The following is a 15,106-nucleotide window of genomic DNA, read 5'->3' as shown; positions in this document are numbered from 1 at the left end:
AAAGCCTTTGTAAAGGTGAATTTCAAAACGAGATGAAATTCCAAGTGGCTCGTTGTGTGTGTGTGTGTGTGAGAGAGAGAATACATGAACGAATTGTATCAAGCATAACATAAAATCACAATCCCAGCTAGAACTTAGATTGAGCCTTGGATGTGTTGAAGATAACAAGAGCACATGAACACTTTGGACTTAGCTTTAGGCAAATACACTCATATATAAGTGTAGATATGGCCAAAAGATTCTTTTTGATCATTGGTACATAAAGGGCATCAACAATTGTGCAAGAATTGCCATTTGCAATAACTAGCAATGCCCTTGATCAAATAAGAGGCAATGTTTGCACAATTGAGAGAGGTCAACAAGTCATTAGTCATGTTAAGTAAAATACTATAAAAGTATCTAACATGCTACTTTGTAGTAATTGACATACATGTATCATGAATAGAAGGATCATAAGTGCACTCTCCACTATATTCTCATTTTGCATCTATATCAACATCACAATCTCCACTTACAAAAGATATTATGATAGTTGCATGGGTATAAGATTCGCCCTCTTTCTTTAGAATAGTGTTGATGTTATCTTTCTCTTGCATAATCTTAGATTCTAGCTCTTTACATAGCAAATGCATTTTTTGCCTCACTATGGCTTGCATAAATACTAGCTAGAATATTCCAAGCTTGTTTTGCTAATTATGTTGAGCTAATGTGAGGAGTAAGTGTGCTTCACAAATAATGCAATCAATGCGTGAACTTGCGCATCTCTTACATCCCAACAAGATTGATCATATGTAGGCAAAATAACTCTAGTATCATTAGATTTGCTAGAACTTGCAACATCCTCAATAGAGTTTGTATGCATTGAAGATGGATGTACATCAATGCCCTCTTGCAAAATATTCCAAATGCCATTTGATATAAAAATATGTGTCATCATGTAAGTCCACATTGGGTAGTTATTCCCATCCAATTTGTCAACAACAAATTTTTTGAAGAGGTCGTCAATAAGACGAGCCAAGAAATTTGAGCAAGCACAAAAAGGCAAGCAAGAAAGTTTTTTTTTTTTCCTTAGAGCCATCATCTAACTCTCCCTCCATACCTACCCTTACCCTCTTGTCTTTTAATGATGTTGTAATCATCAACAAACCAGTGTGTCGCCATGAGTCAACAAACAAAAATACGTCATATTTTTAGAAAGTTACCATGTTTCAAAAAATACAAGGTTGATGTGTATATAACTTTAAACTCCTCTAGTTACATATGTAAGATTTTGTGTCTTGAACATGTCAATTTTAGATAACAAAACTCCTCGTCTTGCTTGGAAACAAGTACAAAAGCATGTTTCAACTTTTATAACAACTAGCAAAGTCTTTGAGTTGAAGCATAAGGCTAGCAAAGAGCATAGAAATATGGAGCTACAAAAAATAAAAATTTCTACAAATGGATGAATAGAGATGTTTTCAACTTTGTTGAATAATTTTAGCAAGTGAGGCTAATGTTGGTTCCTCGTAGGCCTTCTAGAGGCATTTTTGGATTCAAGCTTGTGAAAGCAAGCTTGAAAAGAATGAGGCAAGACTTCCATTGTTTTTTTGACTTGTTACTACTGTCAAAGCTTCTTTTATGCAATCTGTGGCCTAGCTTGGGGCAGTGAAACCTAACAGCCCTCCACTATGTTGAGAAAATGTGCGAACGGTCTAACCTTCCTAAGTCGTGATACCACCCAAAGCCACTTCTTTTCAAGCTCACACTCCACATAAATTCTTTGGATGATATATGGCCGATGTTGAGGGAGAGTTTCTCCCTAGAGTTAATCACCTATACGTGAATCTTGAAGGCATCTAACATTATGCAAAAGAAAAAGCTCGACATGAGCTCGTTTTTTTTAATAAAGATATTACTCAAGGGAACTTTGGAAAAAAATTAAGTTTGGCAATATGTTAGTTAGAAGACTTCAATTTTATTAGTCAAGTGTTACCAACTCTCTCTCTCTCTCTCTCTCTCTCTCTCTCTCTCTCTCTCTCATAATGTGGGATGCTTCATGGCATAAATTAGATGTGGTTTTTTTGTTTGTTTTGTTTTTTAAAATTATTTCGTTCAAAAAGTGGACAAAGAAACATTGAGAAAAAACACGTTGTAGGTCGGTCTGTGACACTAGTATTAGATGTGGTTGGAGGACACATATTTTGTATGTGAATCACAAAGAGGTCTATCTTTTTGACACATTCCCATCATAATTTTAATGGGATTGTTAAATACATCTTGTTTTTGTTTTTTCATATAAGTTTGTTGATCTTGCTTAATAGAATTTCATTGAATTAAAGGTAGCTGCAGGGAGCAAAATAACATTCGTTGGTGGAAAATTTGGCAAACTTTAGGACAATATTTGCACATTCCCATCATTATCACCTCTAGGGTTTGGCAATCAAATAGATGCCACCAAAAAGGGGAGGGAGTCGGGATTTCTCGCAAGGATGCTTGCATTGCCTTCACATTGAAATGCTTATTCTTGATGGTTACTAAGGAAACATTGGTTGAGCATTTGCATGGTCTTCCTACGTTTCATAGTTCTGTAGTTTGGTTGCCATTCTCTCTCTCTCTCTCTCTCTCTCTCTCTCTCTCACACACACACACACACACACACACACACACACACACACACACACACACACACACACACTCTCTCTCTCTCTCTCTCTCTCTCTCTCTCTCTCTCTCTCTCTCTCTCTCTCTCTCTCTCTCGGCTGATTATAGCGTGTTGCTATTTCCCTGGTATAATTTTGCTGGGATTGTTGGCCTAGGGTACCTTTAGTGAATAACTCGCTTAATTTCATTAGGTACTGTATATACTGGTACTACTAGTAATGATTGGTACTACAAGATTATACTGGTACTTGTCCTAAGCACTATACACCACTGATACTGATACTACTATACTAGTACTGGTAGTTCTGGTGTACTCGTACTGTATATATTGGTACTAGCTAGTACTAGTACTTAATGATACTACTGGACTATACTGGTACTCGTACGTGTACACACATACACACACGTGGCTAGTTATTGCATGTTGCCATTTCCTAGGTAGTACTCGTTGGAACTGTTGGCCTGGGGTACCTTTGGTACTGACGGGTACTACTGGACTATACTGGTATTGACTGGTGGTATTGGTACTGTGTATACTGGTACTGGTACACACACACACATGGCTGGTTATTGCATGTTTCCATTTCCCTGGTATAATTCGCTAGAACTGTTGGCCTAGGGTACTTTTGGTACTGACTGGTACTACTCAACTATACTGGTACTGGGAATGACACTATACACTGTAGATACTTATACTGCTATATTAGTACTGCTTGTAATGGTACTGGTACTTATTGGTACTGCTGGACTATACTAGTATTGGTATAGGACACACACACGCACACACACGCACACACACACACACACACACACACACTCATATGGTTGGTTTTTACGTGTTGCCATTTCCTTGGTATAATTCATTGGAATTGTTGGCCTGGGGTACCTTTGGTGAATAATTATCTTAAATTCACTAGAAAATATGTTTTTAGGTGATACCTTATGGTACCTAGCCCTTAGTTATTAAAGGGTATACGGGCGGGCTACCCGACTCTGTAATTAATGCTGTCTTTTGCTTAATAGCGAGGTGGCTCCCTCTTGATGGGTTTGCAATACTGCACTCTTAAGTGCTCTCTCTCTCTCTCTCTCTCTCTCTCTCTCTCTCTCTCTCTCTCTCTCTCTCTTTCCCCTCTTTCTCTCTCTGTACTTAACGGCGCTGTTACACCATCCCCCTCTTTAAGCCGGGCCAGCCATACGGCTAAGAAGGAAGGTGGCCACTTGCTCCAAACCCTATAAAAAGGTGAGCTTTACATGCTCACTTAACATTGGTGTTGTGTGTATTTGGGTTTTACCTGCAAAGGGGTAGTGTTAAGTGTCGGATCTATGATAGAGGGAAATTTTACCTACAAAGGGGTAGTGTTAAGTGTCAGATCTATGAAGACAATGTCAGATACTGTGTTGATAAGACAGACTTTAACCTCTTCAAGGACACTTTGACTTGGCACATCTCTGCTAATGATTCATACTCAACTTTTGTTACTCTCATTTACTTCGCAAGGCAGTAGGCACATTCACAATGGGCCTACTGCCAACCCATTGTGTATGGCGCCTGGGATAGGGTGGTACTCTCTCTCTCTCTCTCTCTCTCTCTCTCTCTCTCTCTCACTCACACACACACACACACACACACACACACACACACACACACACACACACACACACACACACACACTTATGGTTGATTATAGCGTGTTGCTATTTCCCTGGTATAATTTTGCTGGGATTGTTGGCCTAGGGTACCTTTAGTGAATAATTTTCTTAATTTCACTTGGTACTATATATACTAGTACTAGTATTGGTAATGACTAGCTATTTTCTCGTACTTGAGGTTAACTTGACCAATTTTATGATAAGAGTGTTGGTGCTTTCTGTGTCTACACATTATATTTTTGGTTGGCACAATCAATATATATGTTTCTTACCAGCCACATCATTTGGTGTGTTTTGACACATTATCTTTTTGATCATCCATCTTTATGAGCTTTCATTGCTGTTTTAAAGCATTTCTTTGATATGAATCACTCTGTAAAAATTTATATCAAAGTCTTTTTTAGAAAAACCAATATAGAAAAATTAAATTTGGGTGCTAGAATCATCACATCTTATCTGAATTAAGGGCAAATTAAGCTTAAAAACAGTAGAATAGCACGATGCTAACACACCAGTTTAGCATTTGAAAAACAAGATTTTCCCAATTCATCTAAAATGGTGTTCACTAACAATGAGGCAGGAGAGAGCATTCCAATGAAGCAAGGAGAAAATTCAACAAGATGTATTCAAGAGGTCAGAGTTGCACGAGAAGGGAAGGAAAATCGTGGTAAAAACTTACAGAGCCGTCACGTGGGATTGGTTGCACCATGTTTTTGGTCTAAGAGAACTTTTAAAAACAAGACGACTGCATAGTGGATATGGTCCTACAAATATGACGTAAGCCACACACAAAAAGTGCAGAGATAAGTAAAATTCTTATCAGACGTTCTTACATTCTAGCAAGTGGATATTAGAGCCAGCTTATCAAGGGATGAGAGTGATAGCTTGGTTCGAAGTGGTTTTGAATTTACAGATTTTGCAGACCGATACAAAACATGAACAATACATCTGCTACTCTCACACAGGGAGGCTCCAATAGCACGAAGCATAAGTAGAGACATGGTATTCCAAAGAAGCCAAAAGAGATTGGAATCAGTCCCAAGTATGGTTGCAACATTCTTGGAATAGAATCAGGAAAGTGAACAACACATAGTTTTTGAGTTTTGTCAGAAAGTTGTTAAGATGTACACATAATGGTAGAGCCTAGTTGCACCTGCCTTGATTTTTAGAAGAGACAATCCATGCATAAAGCTTTTTCATCATGTAAGCACATGTACTGTGTGTACGTGCATATCCTTGAGCTTCAACCAAAAGAGAACATGGTTATTCATAAGCTTGCACTAGCTCCCATAGACCTTGCGTTCGTATTAGGGCAAATCCATAAGAAAGTTGTCTAGAGGTACACATCAAACGAGACATCTCTTTTGTTTGAGCTATGGAATTACTTTTCTTCACCTTTTGAGACTTTTTTAAATCTCTTTTGGTAATAGATGTACAATTTTTGGTATCTATCTTGCCAAATATACAAGCTCAAATTAGGACTTTTGGAGACTTGTACATGTACCCTTTCAAAGGCAATTGCTTTACCATTTGGAATTGTTGTGTGCTCTTATGATTTGGTATAGGAAAGTTACACCATAAATTTCATGTTGTTGTGTCTTGCAGACAAAGTTCACAGATCATTCACATATGAGCACACTTAGTTCACTCATGAACACATTGCTCATAATGTCTAGTGAGTCCGCAGTTAGTCCACATGTGCATCACATACACTCACAAAATTTGCAATGCACATGAACACTCAGTTTATCCATGAAACACTTTTCATAACGCCTGTTGAGTTCACCTTCACTTGACATGCAACTCACAATAGCCGCTATAATAGCCATGGCATGCACATTTTACTCCTAGTTCACATACCCAATTTGATCATAGAGGATTGAAATCACTCCTTGCTGGCACCTTGTAAAGTGGAATATTAATCCTTTATGGGTGGAATTGTGTTATTTATGGGACCCCTTACCATTTCGCAAATGTGCACATGGGCCAAGTGTCAGTGCCAAAGTTTCAACACCATTTCCACCAATGTAGCCCGCTTAAACTCTCACCTCTGTTTTGAAAGGTCTCCATTTCTTGATTTCTAATCTCTATGGGTTTCCCCCTCACAAAATTCACAATATTCAACTTTGTCATACACACCTATTTTGCGTCTTTCCCTTGATGCATATAAACTCGCTCTCTCCCTCATCAAGGACCATTGCACCTTCATTCTCTCACTTCTTAGGGTGTCACAAAAGCTTCAACCCAGGATGCATCCCCCCATCTCCACATACCTGCAAAGATGACCTCTACATTTGGATTTTCACAGATTGTCTATACTCTCATTTATGAAGCAATTGACACACACACCTTCCTCCTCCTTGTTCGATGGTGTGAGGAGCATGGAATCTATCGGGCTTTATCTCTATGAAGAAAGAGGTTCCGCACGGTTGTAGTGAGTTCCTCTTTATATTGTGGCTCTTTGACGCAGTGGCAAGACTGAAGGGTGTCATATTGTCTTTAGAAATCTGTGAATGCACATGCTCTACCCGGTCTTCTTGGAGATCTTGTCTTTGAAGAGCTGATTGGGCCTTCTCTTGGTATCCCTTTTTGTGACCCTTATCGATGCTTTCATGCCATCTTTTACATCCTCAAGATAATGGTTGGAGCCATAATAGTGTTGGGGTATAAAGCCCAATGTGGTCTCCCAGGTAAGTGGGTGGGCCGCCAGGTATGTACACATATTCTTTTGTAAAAACCTAATAAGAACTCACTATGCTCTACACATTACAGTAGAGCGAGTTCACCATATCGTCGTGCTCTTCTTCTCGCACTCTCTCTCGCGTCGCACTTCCGCTCGTACTCCTTCAACTGGTATCAGAGCTCAGATCGAGGCTCGGGGCAGCATTTGCAGGTAGCCAGAGTCACCTGCTCAGATTGGAGTAAGATTCGACAGGCGAAGACATGGCCCCAATTCGTGTGGGCATGCCCAAAGGGCTCGGTGTTCTCAGAATTTCATTCTGAGGTCATCTCGACCACCGTTCGGCTTCGACAGAGTTCTGCGCATGCCATTTTCGACTACGTGGTCTCGGCGGGTGCAGATCTGACTCTGCAAATTTGGGGTTTCGGCCTACGATTGCAGGTGTTGAGGATATCGGCACTCCCAGAGTGCTGATTTGTGGCTGTCTACACATCGAAGGACGGCTCACAGTTCTTGGAGGCGTGTCACATACGACATGGGTGCATCTACAAACAGATTGTAGGCGACATCCATACTAGTTCATCAGGTAGCTTGTGTTTGCTACTTGATATTCCAGATTTCATCTTGACATTGCAGGTACTTCCACATGGGATGTATTGTCAGAGATGATGTATGTCTGTTGAGGGTTTGCTGGCTGTGAGTCACGCAGCAAACAACCGCCGCAACGGTTACAGCATACAGTGGGAAATTTGTGGATGTATGACTTTGTGGGAAGTCTATGTACTGTCAGATTTACTGCAGCCTTTGTTGAGGGTTGAGTGAGGTTTTCTTGCTGGGGGATTCTCGAATGTTGAGATCCTTTCGGTGATACAGGTCTTGGAGTGATCCCTCGAGCACCCTCAGATAGGCAGCTATGATGTATTGACTGTGAGTTAGACAGTTGGGATTGCATCTTTGCTTTACTGCCGTTGAGGCATTGTCGCAGTCAAGTTAGTGAATTTTTGTATGGCCAAAAGACTTTTGGCTCTAAAATTGTTGATTGATATCTCACCAGTCTTTTGGGGGCTGCATTATCCTTTGAGCTGAATAATTGTGTTTACAATGTTATTTATTTTTTTCCATCCCGAACGGATTTGGATTTGCATTGTGGTTATACTTTTATTAACATCATAGGCCCCATATATTTAAGATATAGGGCTCGCCACTAAGCTAAGATTATTTAAACAAAAAGACAATAGTAGATTCTAATGCACAAAATTGGAGGAGTTTAAAATGTGATGGGTCTCATCATTTGGCTCATAATTTTTTGGATGGAGTTGAGAGTAGTATGTACGCAAGTTGTTAAGTGACTTTCATAAGGGTGGATTGATCAATGAATTTCAAGTGCAAGTAACTTTTCATAGCCTACTTTAGGAAAGGAATATATACATGGGAGCCGAGCCATGACAGTACAAGCTTGCTAGCTAGGGCGTCTGTCAAAGCCCCCAAAGCCAATAAGTCCTTTGCTTATTTCTCTTTTTGCAAGGAACACATAGAGCTAACCAAAGATTGCCTTAAAGATGCTGGGAAATCTGGCTCGTCCCTGCCCTCACCAAAGCCCTTAGCAAGCAATGGTGGTCTCTTTTCTAAGAAGAGAAGTAGAGATATGAGGACCCCTCTTCTTCCTGCGTATCAGGTGTGGCTCCCCCTCTATCCTCTGGCAGTGGTGGGCTTGCGGCTCAAGATTTTGAGCATACCATGCTCATGAAACAAATCCTTAAGCTAGTCAAAGATACTCACGTGGTTGCAATTGAAGCAATCAGTCTAATAGCGCATGCTTCACAGCTATTCTTCGAGCATCTAGTGATGGGTGGCCATGCCTCTGCAAATTAGAAAATGAGAATTTGAACTCAGAGGGGTCATTCCAATAAGATGTCAAAGCCAACAAAGAATCCATTGCTTACCCCACCAATCAATTCAAGAAAGATAGCAGATTTGTTCTTTGGATTCAAACCAGAGCAAGGTTTCGTATGTAGCATGATATGCATATTACACCACCACTTTGAGGTTAGTTAGTTATGTGATTGGAGGTCTCCTATGCATGTCACACCATCATTTTGAGGTTAGTTAGTTAGATTACTTTGACACTATTGAGAATGTGTTAGATTTTGGTGTGTAAGGAAATCCTTAAATCCCATGTGAGAGCCCAAGATGAGGTGGATGGTTTTTTTGGAGAAAGAAATTATGTGATGAAAATCCCATGTGGGAGCCCAAGAAAGGGTGTATGGAATTTTTTTGAGAAAGAGGTCTCTGTAAAAAGGAGACTCTGGTGAAAGTTTTAAGATTTATATTTTATGTACAAGCTCAAAACTAAATACAAATGGTGCTTTTTTTGAAGTTGCATTTTTCTTAAGTATATACGTGGATTCATATCACATACAATTGTTTGGTAATTGAATGAATGCACTATCTAGTATAGACTTTTTTCATGTCACAATGATATTTTAAAGATATCAGTAGTGTAATGCGAGCGTTTAAAAGCTAAAAAAAAAGTTACAATTGTAAAAGCTTGAAATTGGAAGGTCACAAAATAAAAATCCCCAAATGTATCACGGTTTGTTCAATAATTGATAGTAGACATAAGATCTATCATTTAAGGTTGATGCAGTAAGTGTAATGTTTCCGTTCAAAAAGTTTAATCTTTTAACGAGTTGTTTTGTAATGTGTTTTGATTCGATAAGTGAAGTTTTTCATGGTTGTTTATGAGCATGCCATTATTTCTTATTATGTGTGCTTTAAATCCCATTGGAAAACCTACTAAGTAGGTGGTTAGTATCATTTGTTTTGAGATTAAGATTTGTATACGTTTATGAGGGAAATGTTGCCCATTTTTGACAAATTACATTGAATTGATTGGTTTATTTTAATATAGTATTCAATTTTTTTGTTGCTTTTTGGTGGTTTTCTCTCTCAAATGAAAGCACATTACAATCTACACCTTTGTTCATTGGCAATTCACATGTATTTCTGCAAAAGCATGTGCTTCTAAAATTGTGTGTTACTAGTATACATAAAATAATGGGCCATTCAACATGTATTTTTGCAAAAGCATGTGCTTCTAGAATTGCATGTTACTAGTATACATAAAACAATAGGCAAAACATTCTGTACACAATTCGTATGGAAGGGATGGCTCATTACGAGAACGTCCATATCTTTTTTGTATGTAGGGGGTATGTTAGCATGTTAGATACCGTACATAGGGGGGTTTCTCTAATTTGGATGCACGCAAGTGACATCCCATCATTACTAATAGTGAATCTCCCAGGAGTTTAACATGGGTATATCTGGCCAACCTTCTTGCTTCCATTGTGGAGGATTGCATACTCAAACTTCTGAAAGGTGGATAGTTCCTGGACAAAGGGAGCTCATTAAGGCCATGTTTAGCCTCAATTTTATTGATCTCTCCAAGTGTTCATCTAATGATGGTCAATGTATTCGGATAAAAGGAAATATGGAGGCTGCCAATAGCAATCCAGACTTCTACACTAAGCCTATTTGGAATGTCTTTTGACCATACCTAAAATGTGCCTGCAAATTTTTGGACCCAAAGGCCTTATGTGATTCCAATATTATGTGGTTCGACCATGCTATTTGGTTCATTCTCCATCACTTAGAACAAGTCTTCCTTGAGAAACTTATGGACTTTCATTTATCCCTTATTTACTCTTGGTTAGGCAGACAAGTTAAACCCTTGGTTTTTGCTCAAATTTCTTTTAATGCCTTTCGTGGCCTAGTGCTTGATATTCTTAAGGAACTCAAATCAGAAGAACCTGGTACCTATCTCACAACCTATGCCAGCTACAAGGGAGTCAAAATTATTTTTGGATTACTCAGCCCTACATTGAAGATAATGATTCTCCCTCAGTTAAAAGACCTAACTCTTTAACCACCCCCAATAGCTCTTTTAAATCCATTCTAACACCTGGCTCTTCTTCTGGCTTCAATAGGGGTGATTTCTGGTCCTTGTGAAAGGAAGCGTCTCTCTAAAAAAACTTCTATGGAAAAGCTTATTTATATACACTGTTTGTACCAAAATGCACTCTTGGAGTGGTTTTCAACCAAGTCTATCTTTTGTGAGTGCATTAGGAAGAGAATGGGGTCTAGGAGGGCCTCTTTATTTGGTAGTGTAAGGAAGTCAAAAGTAATCAAAGGACAACACTTAATTCAAACGGACAAAATGGCTACTTTATTTGAATTCAAAATTTTCTCCAAAATGGAATTTAAAATCTAGCACGTAGAACCATATCATGTAGCATATCTATGGAAAGTGCTCAATGCGTAGATTTCAGATCTATGATTTTCACTCAAATCGGAGATCATATGTAGGAGTTATGGAAGTTTGGAAGTCATAAAATTGGCCACCTCCTTTTTTTTGGGAGAAAAGTGCATCCTTTGACAACTCTTACACATGTCTTACATACCCACCATTCTTGCACACATGGCGTACACTTATTTGTCAAAATGTTAACACCTCCATAAGCTCATGGAAAATAAAGAGGCCCTCCTAGATCCCATCCTCTTCCTAATGGTTTTTGTTTACTTTTTGGTAGCTAGAAGATGTTAGATAATGTATTAATTGGCTAGACCTATAATCAGCCCATTAAAAATTTAGTCTACAGTAATGACTTTTTATGTCACAATACTATCCCTTATTGTTCTTGTGAAAAGATTGATGCTTTTTGTAAAGACTTTGATGATATAGGAAGGCATGTCTACTCTTGTGATTTTAAGGTTATTAATGATTCTACAATCCAAAAAATCATTGCTAAACTAAAACACATTCTAAAATTTCCAAAAAACCCACACCTTGCCCTCTTAGCTTTACTTGGGTGTTTGACTGAGCTAGTCAATACTCTTCGACTAGAGAAAACAGTCCTACTAGACTTAACCAAATTGGCTCAACAATGTTTTTTTCAAAAGGTGACTCTTTAGCCACATAAATGGTTATCTACTCGTAGCACTTGGACCACCATTCTGCTGCCATCCTCCTCCTCACTATGTGCAATCATCATCCCTAATTAGATCCGCCATTGGAGAAATGAGAAAATTAGTCTAAACCACACAAAATAACACAAATAATGTAAACCTAGCAAAATAGAAATGACTTGAAGCGTGCAATTTCTACCCAAAGATCTTATGTTTTCCTCATAGCATTCCTCAACATTACCAATGATCTCCCTTTTCATTGCCTCATCATTTTGATCGACCTTCTCTATATGACTGGCCACAAACATTTCCCTTGTCATAACCTTCCAAGCCTTTTTGGTGATAGAGCTCCAACTAGACTTGGCCCTTCTCTTTGCTCTCTCTCCTCAATCCTCTTGTAGTTTAGTTAAAACTTTTGGTCCACATCCTTAAATTGTGCTTGGGCCCCCGTACTTGATCCTGTATGCTTAATGTATGGTGTCCTAGTTTAGGTGTGTGTACATGGGTTTTGGGAGACATCGCGAGAGGTTGATGGTTATGTGTGTGAGGAAATTTGAATTATTCAAGCAACCATTCTCCCGGAGTCCCAACAATGTGTATGGTGTCCTAATCTAGATGTGTGTGCTTGGGTTTTGGGAGAGATGGTGTGATGGTTATGTGTGTGAGGAAATTTGAATTGTTCAAGAAACCGTTCTCCCAGACTCCCAACAATGGTATCATCATGATTGGTTCGATTCAATTGGCAATTGATTTCAAATATTAAGAAGGATTTTTGAATTGGTAGCATCTGATTGAAAATTGAGGTTTATCCGCAATTTATCTACAAATTGACCATCAAATTTCGCTTATTGATAGACATTTTGGGTATGTGCAACATTTAATTTAGAGCAATAGCTAATTTTGAGTATCTTTGAAGATATACGGACGAGGGAAGAAAAGAATCGGATTTTGAAGAAGCTCAAAACAGAGAAAAGTGTTTAATTTGGTCGGTAAAACAACTAGAAGGCACCTGAAGGGGCATCACAGAATTGACAGAGAGCAAGGGGGAATTCTAAAATATCTTTGAGGATTCATTTCAAAAGCTGACTCAAGTTCATCGATGTAATTTAAGTATTTGTGCATGTGATCATAATCTCAAGGGTAAGCGTTGGATCCAAAATCCCCACAATGGAGCCATTGGAGAGAGAGAGAGAGAGAGAGAGAGAGAGAGAGAGAGAGAGAGAGAGAGACCAAGAAGGAGAAATTGGAGAGAGAATTCAAGAATTATTCTTGGTATAGACCTCCCATGCAAAGGAAGTCGATCAAAATCCAACCAATTTGGGCTTTGCTGCTCACACTTGGCGTGTGAAGCAACGCTTACACTCTCCAAAGCCACACTATTGACAACAACCAAAACACACCAAACTTGCAGCAATGGATTTGCCTAGGGTCGGCCATCATTTTCCTCTTCTTGCTTGAGTGTTGAATTCCCTTTTGTGCCCACTTATTTACTTAATGGTCAGTTGCCCAATTAATGTCAAGGGCCACTAGTCCTTAAGGGTGCAATCACCCCCTTTTAATTCAACCTTTTGGGCGCCCCCCAAACACAAGAAGAAAATAAAGCTTCTGGCCACTGATCATCAACAACCTTGGCCGCCATGCTTCAAAATCCTTGGCCAAAATGTTTTAAAGATTCTTGGGTTCCCCTTCAAGTCTCACCCCTTGCTGATCACTACCAAAGCATTTGACGCTTTTCTTACCAACTTGCCTCGCCCGATGAGAGCAATAAAGCCTCATATTGCAATTATACAATTTCCATACCAAGGAAGTTTCTACCTCAAGCATTTACAATTGTGAGGATTTACCCTTGGACTATTGGGAACTCATCAACAATCCTTGCAAGATTTAAAAAAAAACACTTCTTAATTTTGCAACATCTTATGCCGATTGCCATCTGCTATTGGGACACGACGTTTGGATGTCGGGAAAGATTTAATTTCTTGCAGACCAATCGCTCAATTGATCACCAAATCTCAATCGTGCCTTGGATGTACTGCATTTCTAAACCGGACGTCATCACCGATCGTCGAGCTAAGTACAAATTATTTTGTTTATTTTCTTAATTTTCTCATTATTTTGCATATCGATCATATTCATATATATATATATATATATATATATATATATGTGTATATATATATATATATATGTATATATATATATATATGTATATGTATATATATATATATATATATATAGTAAGCAATCATGGCACATCTTCCACAGCCACCTATGATTGTCGAACAACTCTCAAATTTGCAACAATCTCTTACTTATGAACGTATGTGAATGCAAAAAATTTGAAGATAAATCATTGCACTCTGCACATGTTGAACTTGCATGGGCTCCCAAGCAAAATAAAATTAGCAAGAAAGCCTTCACTTTCAAGGATTTTGATGGCACTAAGGATGCACATGTTGAACTTGCATGGGCTCCCAAGCAAAATAAAATTAGCAAGAAAGCCTTCACTTTCAAGGATTTTGATGGCACTAAGGATGCTAGCATGGTTCTAGCATGGGTTAGTCAATTAAATGACTATTTTTATGATGAAGATTCCCCTAAATGTGAAATGGTAAAGTGTGCATAAAATCACCTCACCACTAGTGTTGCATCATGGTAGAGTCCCACCAAACAGCATGGTAGAGGACCATGTACATGGTGTGCATTTAAAAGGTTGTTTCTACCTCAATTTTTACTCACACAGTTCAAAGCTAGAGCATGACATCAGTGGGCCTTAATTTGTCAGGGTAGAAATTAGGATGTACATGCTTATATTGATCATTTTGGAATTGTCTAATTTGAAGGAGTACGAGCGAAAGTGCGATGCGAGAGAGAGTGCGAGAAGAAAAGCACGACGATATGGTGAACTCGCTCTAATGTAATGTGTAGAGCATAGTGAGTTCTTATTAGGTTTTTACAAAAGAATATGTGTACATACCTGGCGGCCCGCCCACTTACCTGGGCGACCACATTGGGCTTTATACCCCAACAACATCCCACTTAAATTCCAATGTGGTACTTTAAGTGTGAGAGAAGCTACTATACAAGCTAATATACAAGAGATGTAGAGAAGTGATGTACTACCCTACACCTAATTGCTTGCAAAAATGCGCAAAGCTCTCTGAG

The sequence above is a fragment of the Adiantum capillus-veneris genome, chromosome 27, assembly GCF_014529385.1.
Source record: "Adiantum capillus-veneris isolate H3 chromosome 27, ASM1452938v2, whole genome shotgun sequence".
Taxonomy (NCBI): Eukaryota; Viridiplantae; Streptophyta; class Polypodiopsida; order Polypodiales; family Pteridaceae; genus Adiantum; species Adiantum capillus-veneris.
This window is presented reverse-complemented; position numbering follows the sequence as displayed.